We start from the raw sequence: 27184 nt of genomic DNA on the forward strand, positions 1-27184 counted from the left end.
CCTTTTGCTCCAAGCATATGCTATCCATTCCATGCCCAAAAATGCTCCAAAATGCACTTCTTTGCCACATTAACCCTTTGGACCTAAAACACACGAAAATGGCTTAAAATACTAAAATAACTACGAACTAACAACATAAATGCCAAGAAACAAGCTAACTAAGTCGCGTAAATATGCTCCTATCAGTTATCAGAGAGAGAGGGACGAGAGACTGAGGGATAAGAGAGTTTGAGAATGTCCCCTAAAGTGTGGGGAAAAACTGACACATGGTGAGGAAAGAATGGAGAGTTTAGTGTGAGTGTGGGCCCCACAATTCAAAAAATTAAAAAAATAATTAAAATAACCCACCATAAAATATTAAAATAACCAAGGGCCTAAATTCAAAAATATAAAATTACTAAAGTACCCTCACATTAGTATTTCCTAGAATCTTCGTTGTAACTCCGAATTCGATTTCGCTTGCTCCTATAAGTTCGTACCGTTGAGTGCTTCAAAAAATACAGTAAAATAATAACTCGTACACATCAAGAAATGACGGAAATGAAATTCAACAATCTCGTCTCTTGGACATTTTCATCAATTCACTGATTTAAAATTAATTAAATCATTAAATTAGGGACGGGTTGTCACACTATATGTCAAATTGTCATGTTAACCGTGAAATTGAATATGATGTTTTGAATTTGACGTCTCATTTGGAGATACTCTTAGCTTGAACCATATTAATTTAAAAAAATAAGGTTCTAAAAGACATTAGACATTAATCGGGTGGCGGGTTGGGACATAGCACCCAGGCGGCAAAGCCTAGGCAGACTAGATGGATTTATGTAAATTTATTAGATTTGTATAAATAAGTGCCTATTTATACTTTAAAAAACACACATAATTGTCTTGGGATACATAAATTGCAAAAATAAATGACCATAGATTATAAAGTATTAGAATATATATTGAGAACATGGGGAACAAGCATGTAGTGAGTGTTCATCCAGGTATTCAACAAGTTGCTTATAATTTATTGAAAAATTAAAATGCAAAACGAAAGTTATCAATTTTCTGTCCAAGTGAGTATCGCGACCTAGACGGTTGTCGATACAGGTTTAGGCGAGCTAGGCAGACACCTAAGTTAGTCTAGACACACTTTCTTAATTTTCAAATGCCTAAAAACTAATCGGGATGGTGGCAATCACCTAGCACTTAGGCGGGGCTTAGGCAATGCTAGGAGGAGATTTTTAGAACAATGAAAAAAAATATTTTTACATGGATAAAATCATTTATTACCATAAATCACAATTGCATGTGGTCCAATTTCCTAGTAAATAGAGTGTTGGGCTTCCACCCATGTGTCTAGGATTCAAAACTCCTCCTTCCTTAAATTAGTATAATAGTTTTGAACCCTCACTGTAATAATAATAAATCTAGGAAAAATAACCAATTTTACATATGCATAATACTAATTTAATAAGCTATTTTTACATGTATCTATACTATTTAGGGTTTTATTACAAATAGTTCTTGAAATTGACCATCTCCATTAAGATGGTTCCTGAAAATAAAAATCAATCAGTGTAACCCGTGAAAATATGTTTCGCAAATCAATGAGATTTTTCTATCAAATATTTAGTTTTGTGTTAATGTGACATAAATGGATCTTATAAGTCTAATTAAATATTCCCATGTCAATAAAATATTTAAACAAATAAAAATAATAATTTTTATTTGTATAATTAAAAACTTGAAAAATAAAAAAAGAAGAAGATGATGATGAACAGATCATCATCTTCTTCAATTTCAGGGACCATGAAATAGAATTCGCATGTGCATGACCCACCACACAAACCTTTGTAATGTTTAATGTAATTATGATTCTTCTGGTGCATTGGCAGTACAAACGAATTGATCGATTTTCTTGCTTGGTTAATGATGTATATAATTCATTCCTTTGCCTCTTATACCATCGCTGCCGCCACACCCATGGCCGCACGAGGAAGAAAAGGAAGAAAATGAAGATAGTGGATTAGACGAAGCCAAGGGTTTGCCGCGCCAACGGCCGATTCCATGCACGGATGCAGAAGGGTCAGATTTGGGCTCGTTAGAATCGGGCTGGCCCGTGACGCCGTTTGGGGCAACCGAGTGGAACTGACAGGGGGAGATGGGCCGCCGCGACCGCTGTTGTAGGAAGTGGAGAATAATGACAGTAAAGATCAAAGGGTAGTTAAGGTGCCATGTGTCAGTTATACAATGGCTAAGATTATTGTATAGTTGCTTAACAGTTAAGAAAAGTAATTACTAAATGTAGCAGGCTATAAATAGTAGAATGTAGTATCTCTTGTAAGAAACATTTACAGAAATTTGAAATATCCTATGAGCTTATCTCTCTACCATTCTCTCTTCTTCTTTGAAGCTTTTGTACCAAAAACCCTAGATTTTCATTTTTGTTAATATGGTATCGAGAGCCAATGATTCCTTTGTGGAGTTACTGATCTTTCAGTAAAATATTCTTCGGAGTCTGCCGCATGTATTGGTGCTGATTCTTTGAGCAATTTTTCTAAAGTCGGTGCTGGTTCGTTTAGAATTTTATTTTATTTTATTTTTTTTCAAGATCCTATTCAATCTTTGACGTTTTGTTGTTGGTTTCAAAGAAGTTCTTACAGTTGATTAGCTCTGCAAAATTTCAAGATTCATTATTTGAGGATCTGGATTCTTGATTTCCCATCCATGGCGGTGATTTCTGCTTGCGTTTTTCACGTTGTGTTTTTATTTTATTTTATTTTATTTTATTTATATTTTCTGAGCCTTGCTTTTTTTGTTCATCTTAGCATATTGAAGTAGTATAAAGGCCAATGCCATAGTATATTGTGAATCTATTGAAGAATTGTTTGAAGGGCAATGCCATGTTTACTGGATTGATGTTGTGAAATTGAGATGAATTGTTGATCTGCTTATTACATCATGAATTCATCATCTGTCAAAATTGAAAATGTTATTGGTATGCTCATAATTCGACTGAGAGATTCCAACTACTCTAAATGGACTTTCCAATTCAAGTCATTGCTTAAAGGTTACAAGTTATTTGATCACTATGATGGCTCATCTGTGTGTCCTCCAAAGTTTGTGATAAATATAGAAACTGGTGTACTAAAGAAGTTACAATTGCATTTCAAGAATGGGAAACTACTAATCTTCCTTGCTTAGTCTTCTCATTGCTACATTGTCTGATGATGCCATTGAACATGTTCTTGGTTGCAAAACAACTCATGAAGCTTGGACTACTCTTGAAGATAGGTATGCTACTGTGTCAAAATCCAGAATTAATATGCTCAAAACTGAGTTCAGACACTTCAAAAGGGTGCTGATTCTATTTACAAGTATCTGTCAAGGCTGAAATCCATTAGAGATCAACTTATTGCAGTAGGGGAATTCGTTTCTGAAAATGATATGATCATTGCTGCATTTTTTTAGTTACCAGGGGATTATGTTATCATTCGAATAGTTATTTTGGCTAAGGAGTCCTCTATTTCTCTAAAAGAATTAAGAGCTCAAATGTTAATTACTGAAAGTGAAATTAAGGGCATGGAAAACACTTTATCTCATCCCTTGGCAGCTATGTTTATGCAAGGAGGTTCTTCTTCACAGAATTCTGTTGCAGGGTCTTCTTCGAGCTCTAATTCTCATGATGATCTGCCTTTTGCAATAGTCAGTACAGCCACACCAAGATCATTCTATCCTACCAATGCTCCTTCTCCAATGCATTTTCGTAGCTCTGGCACACTACCTATGCCTTCACCTATGCCTCAACAATTTCCATCACCGTCAACTATGCTTTATCGTTATGGTTTTGGATTCACTGGAAGTGCTTCAAATAATTTCAATCTAGGGCCTAGGTCTTCTAATAATTCCAGGAACTCTTTTGGAGGACAACAAATCATAAGCCTTTTTACAATAAAGGAAAAGGTTATGGTAACAACTATAGGTAAGGATGGCAAGCTTAGATTGGTAATATTGATAACAGATTCACTATGTAGCTTGAGTGTCAAATTTGTCAACGAAGAGGTCACACAACCCCTAACAGTTTTTACAGAAGTCCAAATACTACACCTAACTTGGTCGAATGTCAAATTTGTGGTAAGCACAGTCATATAGCTCTTGAGTGCTATCATCAAGGGAATTTTGCATATCAATGAGCTCCTCCACCAACTCCGCCTGTGTAAGTTTATCTTATATTGCCGGTCCCAAGACCGGATAAAGGAGGAGGGGGAGGGCGTCAGGTAGTCGACAGCCATCACTCCTGGTTTACGTCGAATCCTTATGAAAATGAATCCAGAACGAAATCGCGCTAAAGCTAGGGCGTCACCCGTAAATGGCGCGCTGTGTGGCCCGAGCACAGTGATAAGTGAGCAAGGGTCACTGTATCTCCATCTGCACCCGGATGCAGTGTTAAATGAGCAAGGGGGCCATAGAAACTTCTTTTCGAACGACTCCACTCAAAGTTGTTTAGGTGCATATGCTCCTATCAACTTTACACAGGACACACAAAAGAAGTACTTTGATCCTATTAGACGGGGGAGGTTAAAGAAGCTAGGACAGAAGGGTAGACTTCAAGAGAGTAGAATGCGTTTAGGAACGTGGAATATAGGAATCCTAACGGGAAAATCTATGGAAGTAGTGGAAGTTATGGTGAGGAGAAGGATAAATATTATGTGCCTACAAGAAACTAAGTGGGTTGGTCTTAAGGCAAAGGATCTAGAAAACTCAGGGTTTAAACTCTGGTATTCGGGCATAAATAGAACGAGAAACGGTGTTGGCATCATCGTGGACAAGACCTTGACACAAGATGTTGTAGATGTCAAGAGGGTAGGAGATAGAATCATGGCAATCAAGATTGTAATAGGACAAGAACTCATCAATGTGATTAGTGCGTACGCACCTCAAGTAGGGTTGGATACGAGTTCGAAGGAGAAATTTTGGGAAGACCTTGGAGACTTGGTGCACGGAATTGCTCAGACGGAGAAGTTATTTATAGGAGAAGATTTAAATGGACACGTGGGCAAGGAGATAGGCAACTATGGATGTTTTCATGGTGGCCATGGTTTTGGGGAGAGAAATGAGGATGGGGAAGCTATCTTGGATTTTGCAATGGCATATGATCTATTCTTAGCCAATACCTTCTTTAAGAAGAGAGAAGAACATGTGATCACCTACAAGAGTAGGTCGTCAAAAACACAAATAGATTTTCTTCTAATGAGGAAAGGGGATCGTATAACTTGTAAGGATTGCAAAGTTATACTGGGAGAGAGCTTGGCTAATCAACGTCGCTTGTTGGTGATGGATGTACATATCAAAAGAGTGAGAAAAAAGAACATGACTTGGAAGTGCCTAAGGACTAGTTGGTGGAACCTAAAAGGAGAAAAACAAGTCATTTTCAAAGAGAAAGTAATCACCCAGTGTGTGTGGGATAGAGAGGGGGAAGCTAGCCAAAGGTGGGATTCCATGGCTAGTTGTATTCGAAAAGTAGCAAAAGAGGTATTAGGAGAGTCCAAGGGCTTTGCTCCACACCAAAAGGAATCTTGGTGGTGAAATGAAGAGGTACAAACAAAGGTGAAGGCTAAGAAGGAATGTTGTAAAGCCTTATACAAGGATAGGACCGATGAAAATGGTGAAAGGTATAGAAGAGTGAAGCAAGAGGCGAAGAAAGCTGTGAGAGAAGCCAAGTTAGTGGCTTATGATGATATGTATAAGCGACTAGATACCAAAGAAGGAGAGTTGAATATCTATAAACTAGCTAGAGTAAGGGAAAAGAAGACAAGGGACCTAAACCAAGTGAGGTGCATCAAGGATGAGGATGGAAAGGTTCTTACTACAGAGAACGCGGTCAAAGACAGATGGAGAGGTTATTTTCATAATCTTTTCAATGAAGGACATGAAGGGAGTACTTCTTTAGGGGAGTTGAGTAACTCAGAAGAGTAGAAACTACTCCTTTTATCGTTGAATCAGGAAGGAAGAAGTGGTTGTAGCTTTGAAGAAGATGAAGCATAGAAAAGCAGTGGGCCCAGATGATATATCGATCGAAGTGTGGAAAGTCTTGGGAGAGACAGGTATAGTATGGCTCACTGACCTTTTCAATAGGATTTTGAAAACGAAGAAGATGCCAAATGAGGAGCGAAATAGCACTTTGGTGTCTATCTACAAGAATAAGGGCGACGTACAAAATTGCATGAACTATAGGGGTATTAAGCTAATGAGTCATACAATGAAGCTCTGGGAGAGAGTCATTGAGCATAGATTGAGGCAAGAGACACGGGTTTTGGACAACCAATTCGGGTTCATGCTAGGATGCTCAACCATGGAGGCAATCTATCTCTTACGAAGATTGAGGGAAATATATAGAGAGGGGAAAAAGGATTTACACATGGCCTTTATAGATTTGGAAAAAACGTATGATAGGGTCCTAAGAGACATTCTCTGGAGGATTTTGGAGAAGAAAAGAGTACGAGTAGCATATATCGAAGCTATAAAGGATATGTATGAAGGAGCAAAGACTGCCGCAAGAACTCATGAAGGACAAACCGAAAGCTTCCCCATAACTGTAGGATTACATCAAGGCTCATCCTTAAGTCTTTACCTTTTTGCGTTGGTAATGGATGAGTTAACAGGACATATTCAAGATGATATTCCTTAGTGTATGCTTTTCGCAGATGATATAGTGTTGATAGATGAAACTCAGGAAGAGGTAAATGTGAAGCTTAACCTTTGGAGAGAAGTGTTGGAATCTAAAGGTCTTCGCCTAAGCCGATCAAAGACAGAATATATGGAGTGCAAGTTCAGTGCAAATGGAGGCCAAAATGAGTTAGGGGTGAGGATCGGAGATCAGGAAATACCAAAGAGCGACTACTTTCACTACCTAGGATCTATCTTGCAAAAGAACGGAGAATTAGATGGAGATCTTAACCATAAAATACAAGCTGGATGGATGAAGTGGAAGAGTGCATCCAACATGTTGTGTGACCGTCGTATGCCACTGAAGCTCAAGGGAAAATTTTATAGGACGACAATAAGGCCGGCGATGCTGTATGGCACAGAATGTTGGGCGGTGAAGCATCAACGCGTACACAAAATGGGTGTAGCGGAGATGAGGAAACTTCGTTGGATGTGTGGGCACACGAGAAAGGATAAGATTAGGAATGAGGATATCCGAGGTAAAGTAGGAGTAGCCGAAATTGTAGGAAAGCTGAGAGAAAATCGGTTACGGTGGTTTGGACATGTGCAAAGAAGGCCTACTGACGCTCCGGTTAGAAGATGCGACTACGGGATAGAGGTTCAGGGCCGAAGGGGTAGAGGAAGACCTAGGAAAACTTTGGAAGAGACTCTAAGAAAAGACTGAGTACTTGGATCTAACGGATGACATGACACAGGACCGAGCACAATGGCGTTCTAAGATTCATATAGCCGACCCCACTCAGTGACTTGGATTTTTCAAGTCTTCAACCGAGAAGTTTTCCTCACTCGAGAAATTAAGGGAACACTACCTCAACCTACATGTTTCACTCACAAAGCTTCAACATACAAGCTTCAACAAAAGAAAAATTCAAAGAACTTAGTGAAGAAGGCTTTGGTGTATTTAATACAATACATTGAAATGAAGCAAAGCTTATTTATTGATATCTCCGATAAGTTACAAATATGTACATATACATTAGTCAAAATAAACAAACAAGAGGGGGCATTCATAAAGGTTGCTTAGGAGAAGTCTCAGCAGTCGGTAGAGCCCCAGAAAGAGAAGACACCGGAGGGTGATCACTCGGAGCCTCAGTACTGGACAGAACCCTAGAAGGAAAAGGCATCGGAGGCTGATCATTTGGAGCTTCATTAGGCGGTACAGCCCCAGAAGACGAAGGCAATAAATGCCTTTGGAACAAACCCACAAACCTCTGATGATCAAGTAAAATCTGACCATCAGATTCCTTCACCTGGTCAAGCTTCCTCTTCATGTTTGTAGCATAGTCATGTGCGAGCCTGTGCAACTGTTTATTCTCATGCTTGAGCCCTCTAATCTCTTGCTTGAGACTCATCACTTTAGCCGCCAATGATTCAACTTGGCGGGTTCGAGCAAATAGGCGTTGGGCCATATTCGTCACAGAACTTGCACACTGAACACTCAGAGCCAGAGAATCCTTAACAGCCAACTCATCAGACCGTTTGGAAAGAAGTCTGTTATCTTTGGGAGTGAGAATGTTCCTGGCCATCACCGCATCGGTCATATCATTCTTCATCACGAAATCCCCAACGGTAAGAGGACCAGTAGGGGATAAGAAGGAGGGCACCTTATGTTGTCTGGAGAAGGCGCAGCTGCCTCTTCACCAAGGTTCAAGTCAAAACGACTGTCGGAAGGGTCAGACATTTTCAAAGGTGTTGAAGAGAGAAGAGGTCAAACAAATCAAGATCTTAGAAGTGCAACAAGGGAGCTTCTACTGGTGGAGATTCAAGTGTGCTTTGGAACTTAATGCCAGCCTCTATAAAAATCTGCACTCGACGGAGTTTCAGAAATCGAAGAGGCACCTGCTCAGAAATCGAAGAGGTGTTTGCTTTCTCAAAAGCTGGGCTGCTCAGAGACCACGAGGGCCAATCTCAAAGATCGAAGAGGCGTTTGCTTTCTCAAAAGCTGGGCTGCTCAAAGACCACGAGGGCCGATCTTAAAAATCGAAGAGGCGCTTGCTTTCTCAAAAGCTGGGCTGCTTAGAGACCACGAGGGCCGATCTCAGAAATCGAAGAGACACCTGCTTTCTCAGCCTTGTCAGCACCTGTCACATGCACTCAGCCTTGCTGAAATTACGGGCAATTTGTCGAAAATTTCTGGTGAAGTAGAAAGCACGTGAATCTTACTGTTCAATAATCCACTTTCCACACGCAACATCAGCTCATGGGTACCACAGATAACTTTGCCAAAGATCTCTGACAAAGTTTAGACACGTGAAGCTTGCAGCTCCCACTACATCGCTATGACCAAGAAGGGTAAAAGAACAGCAAAGAAACAGCACTAACAAAGTTTAGACACATAAATTTTGAAGGTTTAGCTACCATATTATTACCCATAAGGGTAAAGGAACAGCACCATTGCTGGATAATTGGAAAGTCCCTGTGTGTCAACCTCTGTGCTCCGTGGCAAGGTAGACTAGCAAAAATGTACAACCTGTACTCACATTCGAGAAAACACTCCCAACAAGATTGCTTGCTCCAAAATCGAAGAGGCACTGCCCTCTGAATCTCGAGAGCCAGACTCCTATCAGGATTACTTTCTCAAAAATCGAAGAGACACCGCTCCTCGAATTTCAAGAGCCAGACTCTCAGCAGGATTGCTTTCTCAAAAATCGAAGAGGCACCGTTCTCCGAATCTCGAGAGCCAGATCCCCGACAGGATCGCTTGTTCGAAAACCAAAGAGGCATCGCTTTATCAACTTTGAGAGCCAGATCTCCTTAGATAAAGCTTGTCTGTAATCTTCACATGCAACATCAGCTTTCCAGATACCACAGACCACTTTTTCAAAGTGCTATGACAGAGTTAAAACACGTGAAGCTGGCAGCTCCCACTACAGTGCTATGACCAAGAAGGGTAAAGGAATAACATTACTACTTGTTGTTGGGGAGACTCCTATATATGTCAACCTCCATCCTCAACGGACAGGCAGACCTGCAAAAATGCTCAACCCTTCCTTATATCTGAGAGGGCACTCCTAACGAAACCTCTCGAAATACTCAGCTTTCTTTCCCCCCGATAATACCTCTGCAAACAAGCTACACCAGAGTAAGAATATCTCATATCATCAGGGTTAAAAGCAAGAGTATCCCATATCATGCTTTTTCCCTATCTTTTCCTTTGGCCTTGTTCTGACCTACAAGACAAGGAGAAGGAGAGCAATCAGTCAGCACTTGGAATCAAGCTTCCAGTCATGAACTGACTGCCTGGAACCCCTTACCTGATTACTTACCTGGCATTGCTCTCGAGTACTCATCTTCAACATCTTATGCTTCCAGAGAAGATACCACATCTGCCTGAGGAACAGATAGGGCAAGTGAGAAGGATACAAGGAAACATGTGGAGACAAGCGTAACAGAACACGTGCCGATACTTCCACTACTTTGTCAACAGTAAAAGTATCCCATATCAGCAGGGTCGAACGTACTCTAGATTTGATGGACTTGTTTTGACCCTAAAATTCTTCAGTCGGCCTTATACTCTGGAGGTAACCAGAAAACCCTCTAGCCCAGTTCAAAAATAAGCTTGTGGAAAGTTACTTATTCAAAAGCAAAGTATCTCATATCATCTCATCTCCTTTTCTTCTCTTTATCCTTCATGCTGCCTGTAAGATAAGGAGAATGAGAACAACCAGCCGGAACTCAAAATCAAACTTCTGATCTGGGACTGATTGCTTGGAGCTCTGATTGCTTACCTTGTCTGTCACCTCTTTCAACAGATCCCCTAGCTCGGCGACTTGGGAGACTCCTACTACATGGTTTGTATCGCGCTTGACCAAGCCTGAAACTACAAGTAAGCTTCAAGTGAAATTGATACATTACCTTGTGCATCTCCATCAGTTAAAGATACCACCCCTGGACGGAGGAAGAGTACTTCTAGAGAAGATGCCACATCTACCTATGAGACAGATAAGGCAAGTGAAGACGATACCACACTTCAGTACTTAGAAGTTTCGTGATTACTCAGCGGCTTGGATCTTGCAAGTCCCCAACCGAGGAGCTTCCCTTCTAACCAGGAGGCCAATCACAAAGCGACACGTGTCGACATTAGAAGCCAATCATAGCGCGACATGTGTCAACATCAGAAGCCAATCACAACACGACACGTGTCAATGTCAGAACAAGGCTAGAAACTCTCTTCTATAAAAGGAGATCATTTTCCCAAAATATTTCCTAATGCCATTTGTACTAAATCATTCACTTGTACCCACTAAAGGAGAGCTTGAACCTATGTACTTGAATAAACCCTTCATAATTAATGAGAACTCCTCTACTCCGTGGACGTAGCCAATCTGGGTGAACCACGTACATCTTGTGTTTGCTCTCTTGTCTCTATCCTTTTACATACTTATCCACACTAATGACCGGAGCAATCTAGCGAAGGTCACAAACTTAATACTTTCTGTTGTACCAAAGTCCTCACTGATTTTGTGCATCAACAATCCTTAAGTTGTTACCTTTTTGCATTGGTAATGGATGAGTTAACAGGACATATTCAAGATGTTATTCCTTGGTGTATGCTTTACGCAGAAGATATAGGGTTGATAGATGAAACTCAGGAAGGGGTAAATGCGAAGCTTAACCTTTGGAGAGAAGTGTTGGAATCTATAGGTCTTCACCTAAGTCGATCAAAGATAGAATATATGGAATACAAGCGGGATGGATGAAGTGGAAGAGTGCATCCGGCGTGTTATATGATTGTCGTATGCCATTGAAGCTCAAGGGAAAATTTTATAGGATGGTAATAAGGTCAGCGATGATGTATGGCATAGAATGTTAGGCGGTGAAGCATCAACACGTACACAAAATGGGTGTAGCGAAGATGAGGATGCTTCGTTGGAGGTGTGGGCTCACGAGAAAGGATAAGATTAGGAATGAGTGGGTTGGACATGTGCAAAGAAGGCCTACTGACGCTCCAGTTTGAAGATATGACTACGGGACAGAGGTTCAGGGCCGAAGGGGTAGAGGAAGACCTAGGAAAACTTTGGAAAAGACCTTAAGAAAAGACTTAGAGTACTTGGATCTAACGGAGAACATGACACAAAACCGAGCGCAATGGCATTCTAGGATTCACATAGCCGACCCCACTTAGTGGGAAAAGGCTTTGTTGTTGTTGTTGTTGTTGTAATGAGCTCCTCCACCATAATCTTTCCAAACAACACGGGACTTTGAGTATTAGTTATCTTCTTCATCATTTCCAGTTCCAAATTCTTCTGGTTAGAACATAAATGCTATGGCAGCACATTTATTGGTTCTTACCCAACTGGAGATGCTTGGATAGTTGATACCGACATCACCACTCTCAATCATGCTACAACATTTGAAGGGTCTAACATGATCAAAATTGGAAATGGTCAAGGTTAAAATATTGAGCATATTGGATCTACCACTCTTACCACTCCTACACAATCTCTGAAATTACATAAATTTCTTCATGTTCCTCATATTGCTGAAGGTCTTTTATCTGTAAAACAATTATGCAAAGATAACAGATGTTGGTTTATCTGTAATGATATTTGGTTTTTTGTGCAGGCCAAGGTAACAAAGGAGATCATTTACAGAGGAAAGAGTAGGCCTAATGAGTTGTTTCAGATTCCTGTGTTCAAACCAATGTCTTCTTCAAGTCAGTTTTCAACTTCAACACATCTTGGATAGCTAATAAAGTCATCTATTTGGCATCAGCGGTTGGGACATCCTACAAATGAAGTAATGTTATCTATGTTACATGAGTCTAAGATTTCTCAAGTGTTAAATGATACGTATACAATGTGTACAGATTGTATTCATGGCAAAATGGCAAGATTACCTTTTTCTTATAATTCAAATAGGCGTCTGTTTCCTTTTGAAAAGATCCACTCATATGCTTAGGGTTGTTCTCCTGTCAAAATTAGTGAAGGCCATATATATTATGTAACATTTGTAGATGATTGTACTAAATTTGTGTGGATTTTACTACTCTTCAATAAATCAGATGTGTTCAGTATTTTTGTGAAGTTTCATGCTTGGTTCTAGCATTAAAATCATTCTATCTGATGGGGGTGGTGAGTTTATGACCCAAGCAATTTTATAACCTTATTACACTTAAGGGTATGGTACATAGGATATCTTGTCCTTATACATCTCAACAAAATGGATTTGTTGAGAGAAGGCACAAACACATAGTGGAGACAACTATCACTTTGATAAATGCAGCAAGATTGTCTCAGGTGTTTGGTTATGTGCTTGTGCTCATGTTGTCTACTTAATTAATTGAATATCTTGTCCTTCACTTCATATGAATTCTCCTTACTTTATGCTGCATCACAAACATCCAGAATTGGATCATTTGAGAATATTTGGGTTAGCTGTTTATCCATATCTCAGACCATATAATCAGAACAAGTTACAACCAAGATCTGCATTATGTGTTTTTCTGGGATATGCTATTGATTATAAAGGAATTATTTGCTATCATTTGTGGTCAAAGAAGTTGATACTCTCTAGACATGTGGTTTATGATAAAACTTTGTTTCCTGCTTAATTACCTACATCATCCTCATCTCAGACATCTATACAGTTCATATCTCAAAGGTCACCACCAGTTATTGTCCCAATTCCCATATTTGGTACAACTGCAGTCCCCATAAATTCAGTGCCTACTTCATCTTCCAATATTGATTTACCAGAGTATTCTTTATCAGAGGTATCAACAAATGCTGGCTTATCCTTTGGTTTTGAACATTCACAGGAATCTGAAACATCTACTTCAACTACTCATTCCACTGCTACTCCTCAAGATCATCTTCCTTTGTTACATGTCCTCCATCCATCCTAACTTCAAGTAATTCTTCCTCCTTCAAGTTCATCCATTAAAACTAGGCTTAAAACTGGTACTATTACTAGGAAGGATTAATCTGCATTTCTTGTTGCTGTCCCAAAACTTCAATCTTTGCATATCGATGAAGATTTTACAACTTTTTCTGGTTATACTTTTATGGATGATATCGTTGATGTGGATGAGCCTAAAACTTTTAGAAGTGTTAGCTCTCATTCTCAATGGCAAAAAGCCATGCAAAAGGAGTATGATGCATTATAGACACAAGGAACTTGGTTTTAGTTCATCCACTTGAAAACAGGTCCATTGTTGTTTGTAAATGGATTTACAAAATCAAAAGGAATAGAGATGGTACTGTTGCCAGATATAAAGCTCACTTAGTGGCTCAAGGCTTTACTCAAGAGCATGGTGTTGATTATTCTGAAACATTCAGCCTAGTAGTTAGGCATTCTACAGTCAGGCTTATCCTAGCTCTAGCTACAAACTGCAATTGGAAGCTAAGGCATTAAACATTAAAAATGCATTTTGTCATGGAGATTTACACGAGGAGGTTTATATGCATCAACTGCAGGGGTTTATGAATTCTAAATATCCCTCTCATGTTTGCAGACTTGTCAAATCTCTATATGGGCTTAAACAAGCTCCAAAAGCATGGCATTCTAAATTTACAGAAGTTCTTCCTATCTTGGGTTTTATAGCCTCACAATTTGATACTAGCCTCTTTGTGAAGCATGATGGTATACATGTGGTCATTCTACTTTTATATATAGATGGCATTATTCTTACAGGCTTTAGTTCTTCTCAAGTTCAAGATGTGGTAACTAAAACTTGGGGAATTATTTGAACTTAAAGACATGGGACAACTCACTTATTTTCTTGGTCTTCAAATCTAGTATAAGGATAATGTTGATTTGTTTGTCAAAGTAAATATGCGAAGGCGTTACTGATTAAGGCTGGAATGAAGCATTGTAAGCCCTCTTTTATATGCTCAGAACCTCACACACAACTACTTATTTCAGAAGCACACCTCTTTCAGATCGTACTCTTTATAGAAGTCTTGTGGGAGCTTTGTAGTATCTTACCTTTACCAAACCCGTATAGCTTATGCTGTCGTGATTTGCTAATTTATACATCAACCCACTGATTCTCATTATTTTTTGGTCAAACGAATACTGTGATATATACAGGGTACATTACAATGTGGTTTAACATACAAGAGCTTCACTGATCACACCATTTCAGCCTTCTCTGATTTGGACTGGGCAACTGATATCAACTCACAGGTTCATTACTGGATATGTGGTCTATTTAGGTTTAAATCATGTGTCATGGCAATCTAAAAAGCAGGCTTCTGTTTCCAGAAGTTCCATTGAGGCCGAGTACAAAGCATTAGCCTACTGTGCAGCCAATGTTTGGTGGCTTAGATCATTACTGAATGGCTTACATGTGTTTCTGCCTTCTCCTCCCATTCCACATTGTGATAATTTTTCTGCTTTGGCATTAACTTCCAATCCTACGTATCATTCTTGTATCAAACATGTTGATAGACGATCATTTGTGATGCAAAAAGTTCAAAAAGGTGACTTGATTATTCAGTACATTCCCACCAAGAAGCAGGTTGCAGACATACTGACTAAGAGTTTTCAGTCCTTCATTTGTTCATCATTGTTACAATCTTAACCTTGTGTCAGTTATACAATGGCTAAGATGATTGCAAAGATCAAATAGAGGCTAATGACAGTAAATATCAAAGGGTAGTTAAGGTGCCATGTGTTAGTTATACAATGGCTAAGATGATTGTATAGTTGCTTAATAGTTAAGAAGGCAATTACTAAATGTAGTAGGCTATAAATAGTAGAATGTAGCATCTTTTCTGGTAAGAAACATTTACAGAAATAAGAAATATCCTTTCATCTTATCTCTCTACATTTCTCTCTTCTTCTTCAAATCTTTTCTACTGAAAAACCTATATTTCATTTGTGTTAATAGAGAAGGGGATTAAGGTTACTTTGGAGATGGAGAGGGTGGATGGTTTGGCGAGCTCTTTGCGTATTCCAATGGCGGTTCTTCTTATCATTTATGCCATTTTTGGGTTTTAGGATGAGCATAATTTCTGGGTTTAAGAGTCTTTCTACATTACAGATAGGGTGAACTGTGAATCGTTGCAAAGTATTTCACTCATGAGGCCTGCTTTTTTCTCTTCTTTTCTTTCTATTATTTTCTATTTAAATAATTTTAATTTGCATGTAATATTTAATTAATTTTGTGAGACCTAGGTAAGGTTTGGTACTGAGGTGATTTTTAAAAAAATGGGTATTTAAAAAAATTGGGAGAGTTTTTGATGTTCAGTAAACATTTTAAACCAGCTTTATTTCAAGGGTTTAGATGAAAAAAAGACAGAAACCTGAAGCTGCAAAAAGCAGATTCAGAAAAACAGCTTATTGTGAAAAACACGGGTGAACCGTAATTTGCTAATGAATTTTTCAATTTGCCAACGTTGCCCTTCTTTCTCCTGCCTTCCTCACACTTTCAGACTCTCTCGCATGCCGTCTTCAAGCTTCCACCAAAAACCCTAGCGATTCTAGTTCCTTTTCGACGAACCCAAATTGAAATCAAGATCTGTTAAGCCATAATCGCAGCAATCTCACGGCATCGCGAGCTTCGTTCGCTGAACTGTGAGTATATTTCTTGCTCTTTGCGTTAAATTTAACCACTTCGAGAGCTCGAAAAATCTCGATCTGGTTCATCGGAGGAGGTTTTAAATCGGTGCGGTTGTCTTCTCTGGGATCAAGTGTGGAATTAGGACACGTGGATCGTGGATCGAGGCGTGGGTCTGAGGTTTGGGCTTCGGAGCTCGTCTGATAGAGCGGTCATGGTGGTTTTCCTCCGTCTTCCTCCATATTTCCATGGGCTTTGTTCCTGGTTTTGTCTGGAAGACTGGAACTGTTAATCAATAGCATGATAGAATAAAAATAATAAAATGAAGGGAAAAGTAAAGGCCAAAGTTATTTAGAATATTGTTATTCACACATTCATTTTTACTTTTCACACGTCTTTTTCAAATTTCAGCAATCGGATCGAATGAATTGAAGAAGATTAATAACCAAATGTTAAGAATATTGTACTAATGAATCCTATCTATTCAGTCTAAAATATTTCAATTGAAGTAGTTTGTCATAAAGTTTATAAATATTTTTCTTTTAAAAATAAAGTATATTTAGTAATTCACCTTTGTTTGTTAAGAAAATTAAATTAATAGCATATCTAGTGTTATACCTTTTTTGGTAATTTCACACAGTTATAGTTGTTCTACTATATTTCACATGTATTAACTTTTATCTCTGCTTGTAATATTTAAAAATGTTGTTTCAATATACAATTAAGTATTAAAAATATATTCTATGTGTAATTTTTCCTTTGCGTAAAAAATCTTTTTTCATAGAATAATGTATTTAGATGAAAATAAAAAAAAGAGCACTTGACTTGTGGCTCAGTTAATTAAAAAAAAATTGTATTTTAGGTTTCGATTTCGAATTTGTCTCGAGTTTAGATCTCCCTGCATTAAAATCATTTATATCAGGAAAAGAAAAATAAAAAGGAGATTATAATGCTACTCTTTAGAAACCTAACGAATGCAAAGCCATTATGATATCTTATGTGGCAATCATACACTTGCTTACATAGTTTTTTTATTACAAGGGGTCATATATAATATTAGTCTACATGTCGATATATTTTTTTCTTCCATATTCTTTCTAAAAAATCTGTAGAAATTAAAAGAGCAATCAGTACTTCTTTCTTTATAAACTCAGAAAAATTATAAAAACAATTCCTATTTTTGGCTTTTATATTGACCGCTTAGGATCATTTTCTCCTAATCCACCAAATCAAGGAATACGAGTCATTAAAATTTGATTTAACGGCTACAAATAGGAGTCCACTCTAAAAGTTATAATAACTTTAGCCGTTGAATCAAATTTCAATAATTCAGATCCCCTAATTTGATGGATTAAGAGGAAGGGATCTGGAGAGGATCATTTTCCATGAAACAAATCAAACATCCCCCTTATTGCATGAAGCACCCCGCCTCAGTTGACCAAAGATATAAATATATTAATGTAATCCAAATTCTTACTTTCTATAAATAGATGGAAAAGCCTTGCCACAAGGTACCCAAGACAAAGCAACCTGTTAATCCATATTTCAATCTAAACTTCAACCTACTATTCACCTATGGCTTCCCTTCAAATCTCCAACTGGGAAACCCAAATTCCTGCCGAGCTTCTCATTGCACGAGTTACACAACTTCATTCGAGCATTTCCAAACTCAACTCTCTTTGTCCTTGAAAACAAGTTAATTCTCTCTTCACTCAGCTGGTGAATCTATGTACTCTTCCGTGTGACATAGATATCATGGACTTGTCCCAAGAATTCAAACTATCCGCCAGAGTCTTATCGATCTATGTAGCCACACTGAAGGCCTTTTGGAGCTTGAATTCTCCACATTCCCAGTGAAAGTTTCACAGCCCCTAAACAGTCTTAGCTCTGGTTTGATACTGAGGTGATTCTGAAAAAAATGGTTATCAAAAAAAGCTGGGAGCTTTTTTATGTTTGGTAAACATTCAGCTTCAACTTTTTTTTTCACAGTTTTGAAAGAAAAAAAGCCAAAAACATAAAGCTGCAAAACCCAACTTTGAAAAACCAGTTTTTGTTTCACATCTGTTTTACATAAAAGTTTATCAAACACTATAATACTGTTTTTTTTTCTTCAAAAGCATTTTTACAAAAAAGTTTACCAAACACTCTACTGCTTTATTTCACAGCTGCTTATTCTCACAGCACAGCAGAAGCAGTTTTTTTTTAAAAGCACAGCAATTCCAAACCAGCCCTCAATATCTTCCCTTACTATGACAACTATGTCCTACTAGCCAATTTGGAGCACAAGATTCTCGTTGACAATGGGGTGGTGCATCCCAACAAGGTAGCCTTTGTTGGGTCGGGGCCAATGCCTCTTACTTCCTTCATATTGGCCACTTATCACATGAAATCCACTCATTTCGACAACTTTGATATCGATGAGAAGGCAAATGATGTGGCTCAAAAGATTGTTTTTACAGACGTTGAGCTATCGAAGAGGATGAAGTTTGAGACAAATGATATTATGAAAGTTAGAGAGAAGCTTGCAGAATATGAGTGCATATTTTTGGCAGCTTTGGTGGGGATGAATAAGGAAAATAAGGTAAAGATTCTTCAGCATATTAGGAAGTATATGAAGGATGGAAGCGTTTTGCTTGTGAGGAGCGCCAAAGGGGCTTGAGCATTTTTGTACCCAGTTGTTGAGGAGCATGACTTGCCCGGCTTTGAGCTTCTTACAATCTTCCATCCAAATAATGAGGTGATAAACTCTGTTGTTCTCGTGCGCATGCCTATCTTCTAGGGTAATTGTTTCTGCTTCTTTAAATTGTTAAGCTATATATGTATGATGTATCTTTAAAGTGTGATGTTTTTTTTTGTTTTACTTCATGTCGTCAATAAATTGAGGGTATACTTCCCCTAGTTCTATTGGTTTCTGCAACTAAGGGTGTAGTATCATATTGTAAACATTAAAATTTTGGTGAAATAAATGTTTCTCAAAACGTTAAATTTTGACTCCTTGAGACTTTATGGCACACTCTATGTGTCTCGCAAATTGTACACATTGCATGTGACTCATCAAAGACGAACAAGTCGTCAAGAGTGACACATGTTGATATCTGAAACCTCCGTCAAACAATTCAAATCAAGTAAAAAAAAATGTAAATTAACCCTAATTGATCAAATCCCTCAATTATGGTTTAATTCCTTAAATTACTGATTTTGATTTAATTAAATAAATCAAATCAGATACAAGGAAACTATTAACTCTAATTTGATCAAATTATATCAATCGGGCTTTAAATTTCTTAAATTAAAACCATGGAGGCAATCTATCTCTTACAAAGATCGATAGAAAGATGTAGAGATATGAAAAAGGATTTGCACATGGTCTTTATAGATTTAGAAAAAATGTATGATAGGCCCTAAGAGATATTCTTCGGAAGATTTAGAGGAGAAATGAGTATGAGTAGCATCTATCCAAGCTAGGATATGTATGATGGAGCAAGAACTGTCCAAAGAATTCATGAAAGACAAACCAAAAGCTTCGCCATAACTATGGGATTACATCAAGACTCATCTTTAAGTCCTTACCTTTTTGCACATATAATGTATGAGTTGACGGGACATATCCAAAATGATATTCCTTGGTGTATGCTTTTCGCAGACGATATAGTGTTGATAGATAAAACTTAGAAGGGAGTAAATGTGAAGCTTAACCTTGGGCAGGAAGTTTATCTAAAGGTCTTCGTCTAAGTAGGTCAAAGACAAAGTATATGGAGTGCAAGTTCAATGGGAACAGATGTTCAAATGAGTTAGGGTGAGGATTGGAGATCAAGAAGTACCAAAGAACGAATGCTTTAGCTATCTTGGATCTATCTTGCAAAAGAACGGAGAATTGGATAGAGCCCTCAATCATAGAATACAAGCTGGATGGATGAAGTGCAAGAGTTCATCGGGTGTGTTGTACGATCGTCGTATGCCACTATGCTCAAGGGAAAATTTTATAGGATGATAATAAGGCCAACAATGCTTTATGGCACAGAATGTTGGATAGTGAAGCATCAACACGTACACAAAATGAGTGTAGTAGAGATGAGAATGCTTCGTTGGATGTGTGGGAGCACGAGAAAGTTCAAGATTAGAAATGAGGATATCCGAGGTAAATTAGGAGTAGTTGAAATTGAAGATAAGATGAGAGAAAATCAGTTACGGTGATTTGGACATGTCAAACGAAGATCTACAAATGCTCCGATTAGAAAATGTGATTATGATATAGAGATCCATGGACAAAGGGGTAGAGGAAGACCTATGAAGATTTGGAAAGACTCTAGGAAAAGACTTGGATTACTTGGATCTAACGGAAGACATGACACAAAATTTAGCGCAGTGGCGTTTTAGGATTCATATAACCGACCCCACTGAGTATGATAAGGCTTTGTTGTTGTTGTAAAGATTATGATTTAATTAAAAAAAAGGCAAAACAGTACTTCTTATTGTTAACTCAAAAAAAAAAAAATATATATATATATATATATATTGTTGAATATATGTCAACAATCTATGATAATTTATATATGCTAATAAATAATAAATGCAATAGGAATTAACAGAATATAAACTAGAATACGAATTATAAAAACAGACAACTTGAAGATCGAGGCTTGCGTACCGCAATGTCCTTGAAACAGAAATTTCGTCTCTACTTTGTGCTTGTAGTTCTACGGACGTCTGCTTCACCAGGATTCAACGATCAAGTTAAAATTCCAGCACCGGAAAATTTAACTTCTGGCGAATTTTGTGTGGTTCTCTCAATAAGAAGGTTTAGGAATGTAGAAGATGAAGTTGATTATTTTCTGTGTTTTAAATGCCATGCAAATGGATGTATATATAGCAGATGGATGCCTGTTTGCAACAGGTATGAGAATGGGGAGTGACTGTTGGGAGACATCTCTTCAGAGGGGTGCTTTACTATGTGTTCAGAAAGAACTCTCAAACTTCATCTGAAAGGATGAGTCTTTTCATAAAAAATAAATAAATAATTTAATTCGAATTTAATTAAAACTAATTAATTAAATCCGAAAAATAATTAATTAAATAATTCAATTATTAGAGCCCAAGGCCCATCTTTTGATAATTAATTATATATTAATTATTTACTATTTATAATTAATTTTATATTAATTACCAATTAATTAATACACCCCAAAGCCTAACCCCAAGGGTGAGCCCAATTTTAGTCTCCGGTCCTATTACTCCAATCACTTTCTATAAAGGACAAAGCCTTATAAAGTGATAAAAATTTTTGGGAATGGCCAATGTGGGACAAAGAAATTTCTACTCAAACTACTCAAATTTCCAACATACCCCTCATTTGAGTTGAAATTTCATTCAAACTCCAACAATTACCCCACATTTGAATGCAAATGTAAATGCAAATGGATGACTAGGCTGCCTAAAACTGAGAGAGAATAGGCATGATATGCATCGGGTGAAGTGTCTATTGGACTTGAACTTACCCTAGTGAAAACATATCGGGTTTACTTGGTGACGCAGTGGATGTGGAAGATCTTGAACTGTTCACCGCAGTAGTAAACCGAGACAATATGCTACACACATATCATGTCTGCCACACGTCAATTCATGCGGTTGTGTTCATTTTGGCCCTGAACAGATCCCGGATTTCATAGGAGCTTTAGAGAATTTAGCCATGTCAATTCTCATAAATGTGGCCTCATTTACTCCTATATAGGTAACATTAATTAAGAATAGTCTGCCATATTCCTCTTGATAACAAGATATTAATGTCATTAAATGTATAAAATATAACCCCTCAAACGTCAACAGACAACACACATTTTATCATAAGAATGGGTAAGTTGTGTGTTCAACTTTTGAATCAAACTCAACCAGTTTGCCTATTGAACCTAGACCATGGGATCTCCAATCAGCTAGGTTAGGTTTCCGCCTAGTTTGATTCATTGAATTGGCTTAAGACCCATTCCCCTCGATGTAAATAATATTTGCTCTCTTGGTAGGCCTTTTGTCAAAGGATCAGCTATATTTTCCTTTGACTTTACATAATCAATGGATATTATTCCATTGGAAAGCAAATTCTTAAGAGTATTATGTCGACGCCTGATGTGACATGACTTCCCATTATATACATGACTTTTGGCCCTTGATTGCGTGGCCATACTATCACAATGTATACATATAGCCGTTACCGGCTTTGGCCACATTGGAATATCCTCCAGAAAATTTTTGAGCCATTGGGCTTCTTCGCCAGCCAAGTCTAAAGCTATAAACTCGGACTCCATGGTGGACCAAGCTATACATTTCTGTTTAGAGGATTTCCAAGATATTGCTGCACCTCCAAAGGTAAAAACATATCCATTTGTCGACTTGGATTCTGTAGTGTCAGAAATCCAATTGGCATCACTGAAGCCTTCTACAACAGGTGAATATTTTGTGTAGTGTAATCTGTAGTCAAGTGTATTTTTCAAATACCTTAACACTCGTACTAAAGCATCCCAATGCTCTTGTGCCGGATTACTTGTATATCTACTAAGCCTACTTACTGCATAAGCTAAGTCAGGCCTAGTTGAATTCATCAAGTACATTAGACTTCCAATTACTTGAGAATATTCAAGTTGAGATATGGCATCACCTTTATTTTTTTCCAACTTGCATCCAGCATCAAAAGGAGTTGCAGCAGGTTTGCAGTCAAATTGACCAAACCTTCGTAATATTTTTTCTGCATAATGGGATTGTGTAAGGACATATCCTTCACTATTTCTCTTAATTTGAATTCCTAAAATGACATCGGCTTGACCTAAGTCTTTCATGTCAAAACTGGAATTCAACATTTTCTTTGTTTTGTTTATGACCTCTTTATTACTTCCCATTATGAGCATATCATCTACATACAAGCAGACAATAACACAAGTTTTATCATTACTCTTAATGTAGACACATTTATCAGATTCATTTATTTTGAACCCATGTGTCAACAAAGTATGATCAAACTTCTCGTGCCATTGTTTTGGTGCTTGTTTAAGTCCATATAATGACTTAACTAATTTGCACACTTTGCTTTCTTGTTCTTTAAGCACAAACCCTTCAGGTTGTTCCATGTATATTTCTTCATCTAGTTCTCCATTTAAAAATGCTGTTTTTACATCCATTTGATGTATATCAAAGTTGTATACAGCCGTAATCGCTATTAACGTCCTAATTGACGTTATGCGAGAAACCGGAGAATAGGTGTCGAAATAATCCAACCCTTCTTTTTGGCGATAACCTTTGGCTACTAAACGTGCCTTGAACTTATCAACGGTTCCATCCGCCTTAAGTTTCTTCTTGAAAATCCATTTATGGCCAATTGGTTTACTACCGGGAGGTAAATCAACCAATTCCCATGTGTTATTTTCCATAATGGATTCCATTTCACTTTTAATTGCTTACTTCCAAAAAGGAGTCTCAGAAGAAGACATTGCTTCTTTAAAAGTGCTAGGTTCATTCTCCGACAAGAAAACAATGAAATCTGGTCCAAAGTTTTTAGAAACTTTGATTCTTTTTCCTCTTCTTGGTTCCACATCATTTCCTTGGACACCAAAAGAAGAGACTTCATCATGACTATGATCATGAACCCTCTTTGTATTAGAACCAGATTCCTTTTCTTTGTAAGGAAATATATCTTCAAAGAATTCCGCATTCGTTGATTCTAATATAGTGTTGACATGTATGTCAGAAATCGAAGATTTTACAACAAAGAACTTATAAGCAGCACTATTGTTTGCATATCCAATGAATACACAATCAATAGTTTTAGGTCCTAGTTTCGTTCTTTTTGGTAACGGAACTTGCACCTTTGCTAAGCAACCCCACACTTTGAGGGTTTTATAAGTGGGTCTATGTCATTTCCATAGTTCATAATGTGACTCGTCAATCTTCTTTAGAGGAACCTTATTTAATATGGTATTTGCAGTAAGTAAAGCTTTACCCCACAAATTGTGTGGAAGCCTTGAACTATTTAACATGGAATTAATCCTATCTTTGAATGTTCTATTTTTTCTTTCGGCAACACCATTTTGTTGTGGTGTGTATGGAGCTGTTGTTTGATATATAATTCCATGTTGTGCACAAAAATCTGAGAAGGCAGTAGACTCATACTCTCCTCTTCTATCAGATCTAAGTGCTTTGATTTTTCTCTCAAGTTGATTTTCAACTTCGGCTTTATATGTCTTAAACATATTCAAAGCTTCGTCCTTGCTATGAATCAAATAAACATAGCAATACTTACTGCAATCATCAATAAATGTGACATAATAATTCTTTCCTCCACAAGTTGGTGTGGATTTAAAGTCACAAAGATCACTATGAATTAATCCAAGTAATTCATTTGATCTTTCCAGAATTGACTTTCTCGTTTGCTTAGCAAATTTCAATTCAGTACATGTTTCACACTTATGATTAAAATCAATTTCGAATTTAGGTAATAAGTCTAATTTAACCATTCTATGCATGGAACGAAAATTAACATGTCCTAATCTAGCATGCCAAATATTAGAAGACTCAACAATATAAGTAGAAGCATTTATTTTATTAGCATCGTCAATGGCAATTACATTGAGTTTCACGAGGCCATCAGCCACATAACCCTTTCCAACAAACATCCCACCCTTGGTAAGTACAAATTTGTTGGATTCCATTACAAGTTTGAAGCCCTTAGCAATTAGAATAGGTTAAGAAACCAAGTTCCTCCTTATTTCAGGAACATGCAACACATTCAGCAAGGTGAGACTCTTTCCAGATGTGAATTTGAGTACCACTTTGCCTTTGCCCTCCACCGCAGATGAGGCAGAATTGCCCATATACAGCTTTTCTCCATGGGCAGCAGGATGATATTCAGTGAATAGATTTCTGTCAGCGCATATGTGCTTACTAGCACCAGTATCCAATAGCCATTTACTCACATTTGAGACCATGTTGACCTCAGACACAACAGCAGCCAATTCTTCATTGGTGGTTGCCATGTTAGCATGGTTGTTGTTGTTTCCGTTGGCATGATTTCCATCCTTGCGATGATAAAAATCTTGTGCCTTGTGACCAGATTTGCCACACACATAGCATGCACCCTTAATCTTCTTCAGATTCTTGCCTTTGGGAGCAAGGGCAGATTGTACAAACTGCTTGGTTTTAGGAGCCTTATTCTTCTTCGGCTTGGCCTTGGAGTTTCCTCCCTCAACATAATTTGCATTGGCTTCAATGGCAGAAAACCCTCCAGAACGGTCTACCTTTCTGTGGTCTTCTTCCACTCGTAGCCTTAGGATCAAATCCTCCATGTTCATCTCACGACACTTGTGCTTGAGATAAATTTTGAAGTCATTCCACGAAGTTAGCAATTTTTCAATTATCGCCCCAACTTGGAAATGCTCATTGATCTCGCATCCCTTGGAGTGCAGTTCATAGATCAATTTCTAGCTTTCTTCGACCTGAGAAACAACAGATTTGGAATCCACCATTGTATATTTGAGAAACTTACCGATAACAAATTTCTTTGAACCAGCATCATCAATCTTATACTTTTTCTCCAGGGATTCCCACAACTTCTTCGCTGTCTTGTACAGAGAATAAATGTCGTAGAGATTGTCATCCAAACTATTCATAATATAATTCCTGCAACAAAACTCGGAATGATTCCAAGCTTCGATTGCCATGACAGTCTCTTTCGTCATTGGATTCTCATTAGACTTCGGAGCTTCTTCCTTGACAACATGAGCGAGATTCATTGTTGTCAGGAAGAACAACATCTTCTGTTGCTATCTCTTGAAGTCCAACCCTTTGAACTTCTTAGGCTTTTCAGAGTATTTTGGCACAGCGCCATTCACAGATTGTTGATCCATAAATTTCTGTTTCAAGATTGTTGAATATATGTCAACAATCTGTGATAATTTATATATGCTAATAAATAATAAATGCAATAGGAATTAACAGAATATAAACTAGAATACGAATTATAAAAACAGACAACTTGAAGATCGAGGCTTGCGTACCGCAATGTCCTTGAAACATAAATTTCGTCCCTACTCTGTGTTTGTAGTTCTACGGACGTCTACTTCACCAGGATTCAACGATCAAGTTAAAATTCCAGCACCGAAAAATTTAACTTCTGGCGAATTTAGTGTGGTTCTCTCAGTAAGAAGGTTTAGGAACGTAGAAGATGAAGTTGATTATTTTCTGTGTTTTAAATGCCATGCAGATGGATGTATATAGCAGATGGATGCCTGTTTGCAATAGGTATGAGAATGGGGTGTGATTGTTGGGAGACATCTCTTCAGAGGGGTGCTTTACTCTGTGTTCAGAAAGAACTCTCAAACTTCATCTGAAAGGATGAGTCTTTTTATAAAAAATAAATAAATAATTAAATTCGAATTTAATTAAAACTAATTAATTAAATCCGAAAAATAATTAATTAAATAATTTAATTATTAGAGCCCAAGGACCATATTTTGATAATTAATTATATATTAATTATATACTATTTATAATTAATTTTATATTAATTACCAATTAATTAATACACACCAAAGCCCCACCCCAAGGATGAGTCTAATTTTAGTCTCCAGGCCTATTACTCCAATAACTTTTTATAAAGGACAAAACATTATAAAGTGATAAAATTTTTTGGAAATGGCCAATGTGGGACAAAGAAATTTCTACTCAAACTACTCAAATTTCCAACATATATATATATAAATTCCTATTTTTGACTTTAATATTGACCTACGAAACAAATCAAAGATCCCTCTTACTGCATGAAGCACCCCGCCTCAGTTGACCAAAGAATTCAATATATTAATGCAATCCAAATTCTTACTTTCGATAAATAGGTGGAAAAGGCTTGCCACAATGGACCCAAGACAAAGCAATCTGCTAATCCATATTTCAGTTCAATCTAAACTTCAACATACCTCTTCACCT

General features: G+C 37.6%; 1 long non-coding RNA gene and 1 pseudogene across 1 annotated transcript; both read left to right on the plus strand.

Moving 5' to 3' along the window:
- The first annotated feature begins 2759 nt into the window (after window positions 1–2759).
- LOC114820752 (uncharacterized) lies at window positions 2760–12733 on the plus strand. Its single transcript, XR_011575015.1, has 2 exons — window positions 2760–3973; window positions 12283–12733. It is a non-coding gene; the product is annotated as an uncharacterized lncRNA (long non-coding RNA).
- A 4979-nt stretch (window positions 12734–17712) lies between these two features.
- Window positions 17713–19135, plus strand: LOC114820534 (nicotianamine synthase-like; annotated as a pseudogene).
- Window positions 19136–27184: the final 8049 nt, after the last annotated feature.

Source organism: Malus domestica, chromosome 13 (assembly GCF_042453785.1).
Source record: "Malus domestica chromosome 13, GDT2T_hap1".
NCBI classification, from domain to species: Eukaryota; Viridiplantae; Streptophyta; class Magnoliopsida; order Rosales; family Rosaceae; genus Malus; species Malus domestica.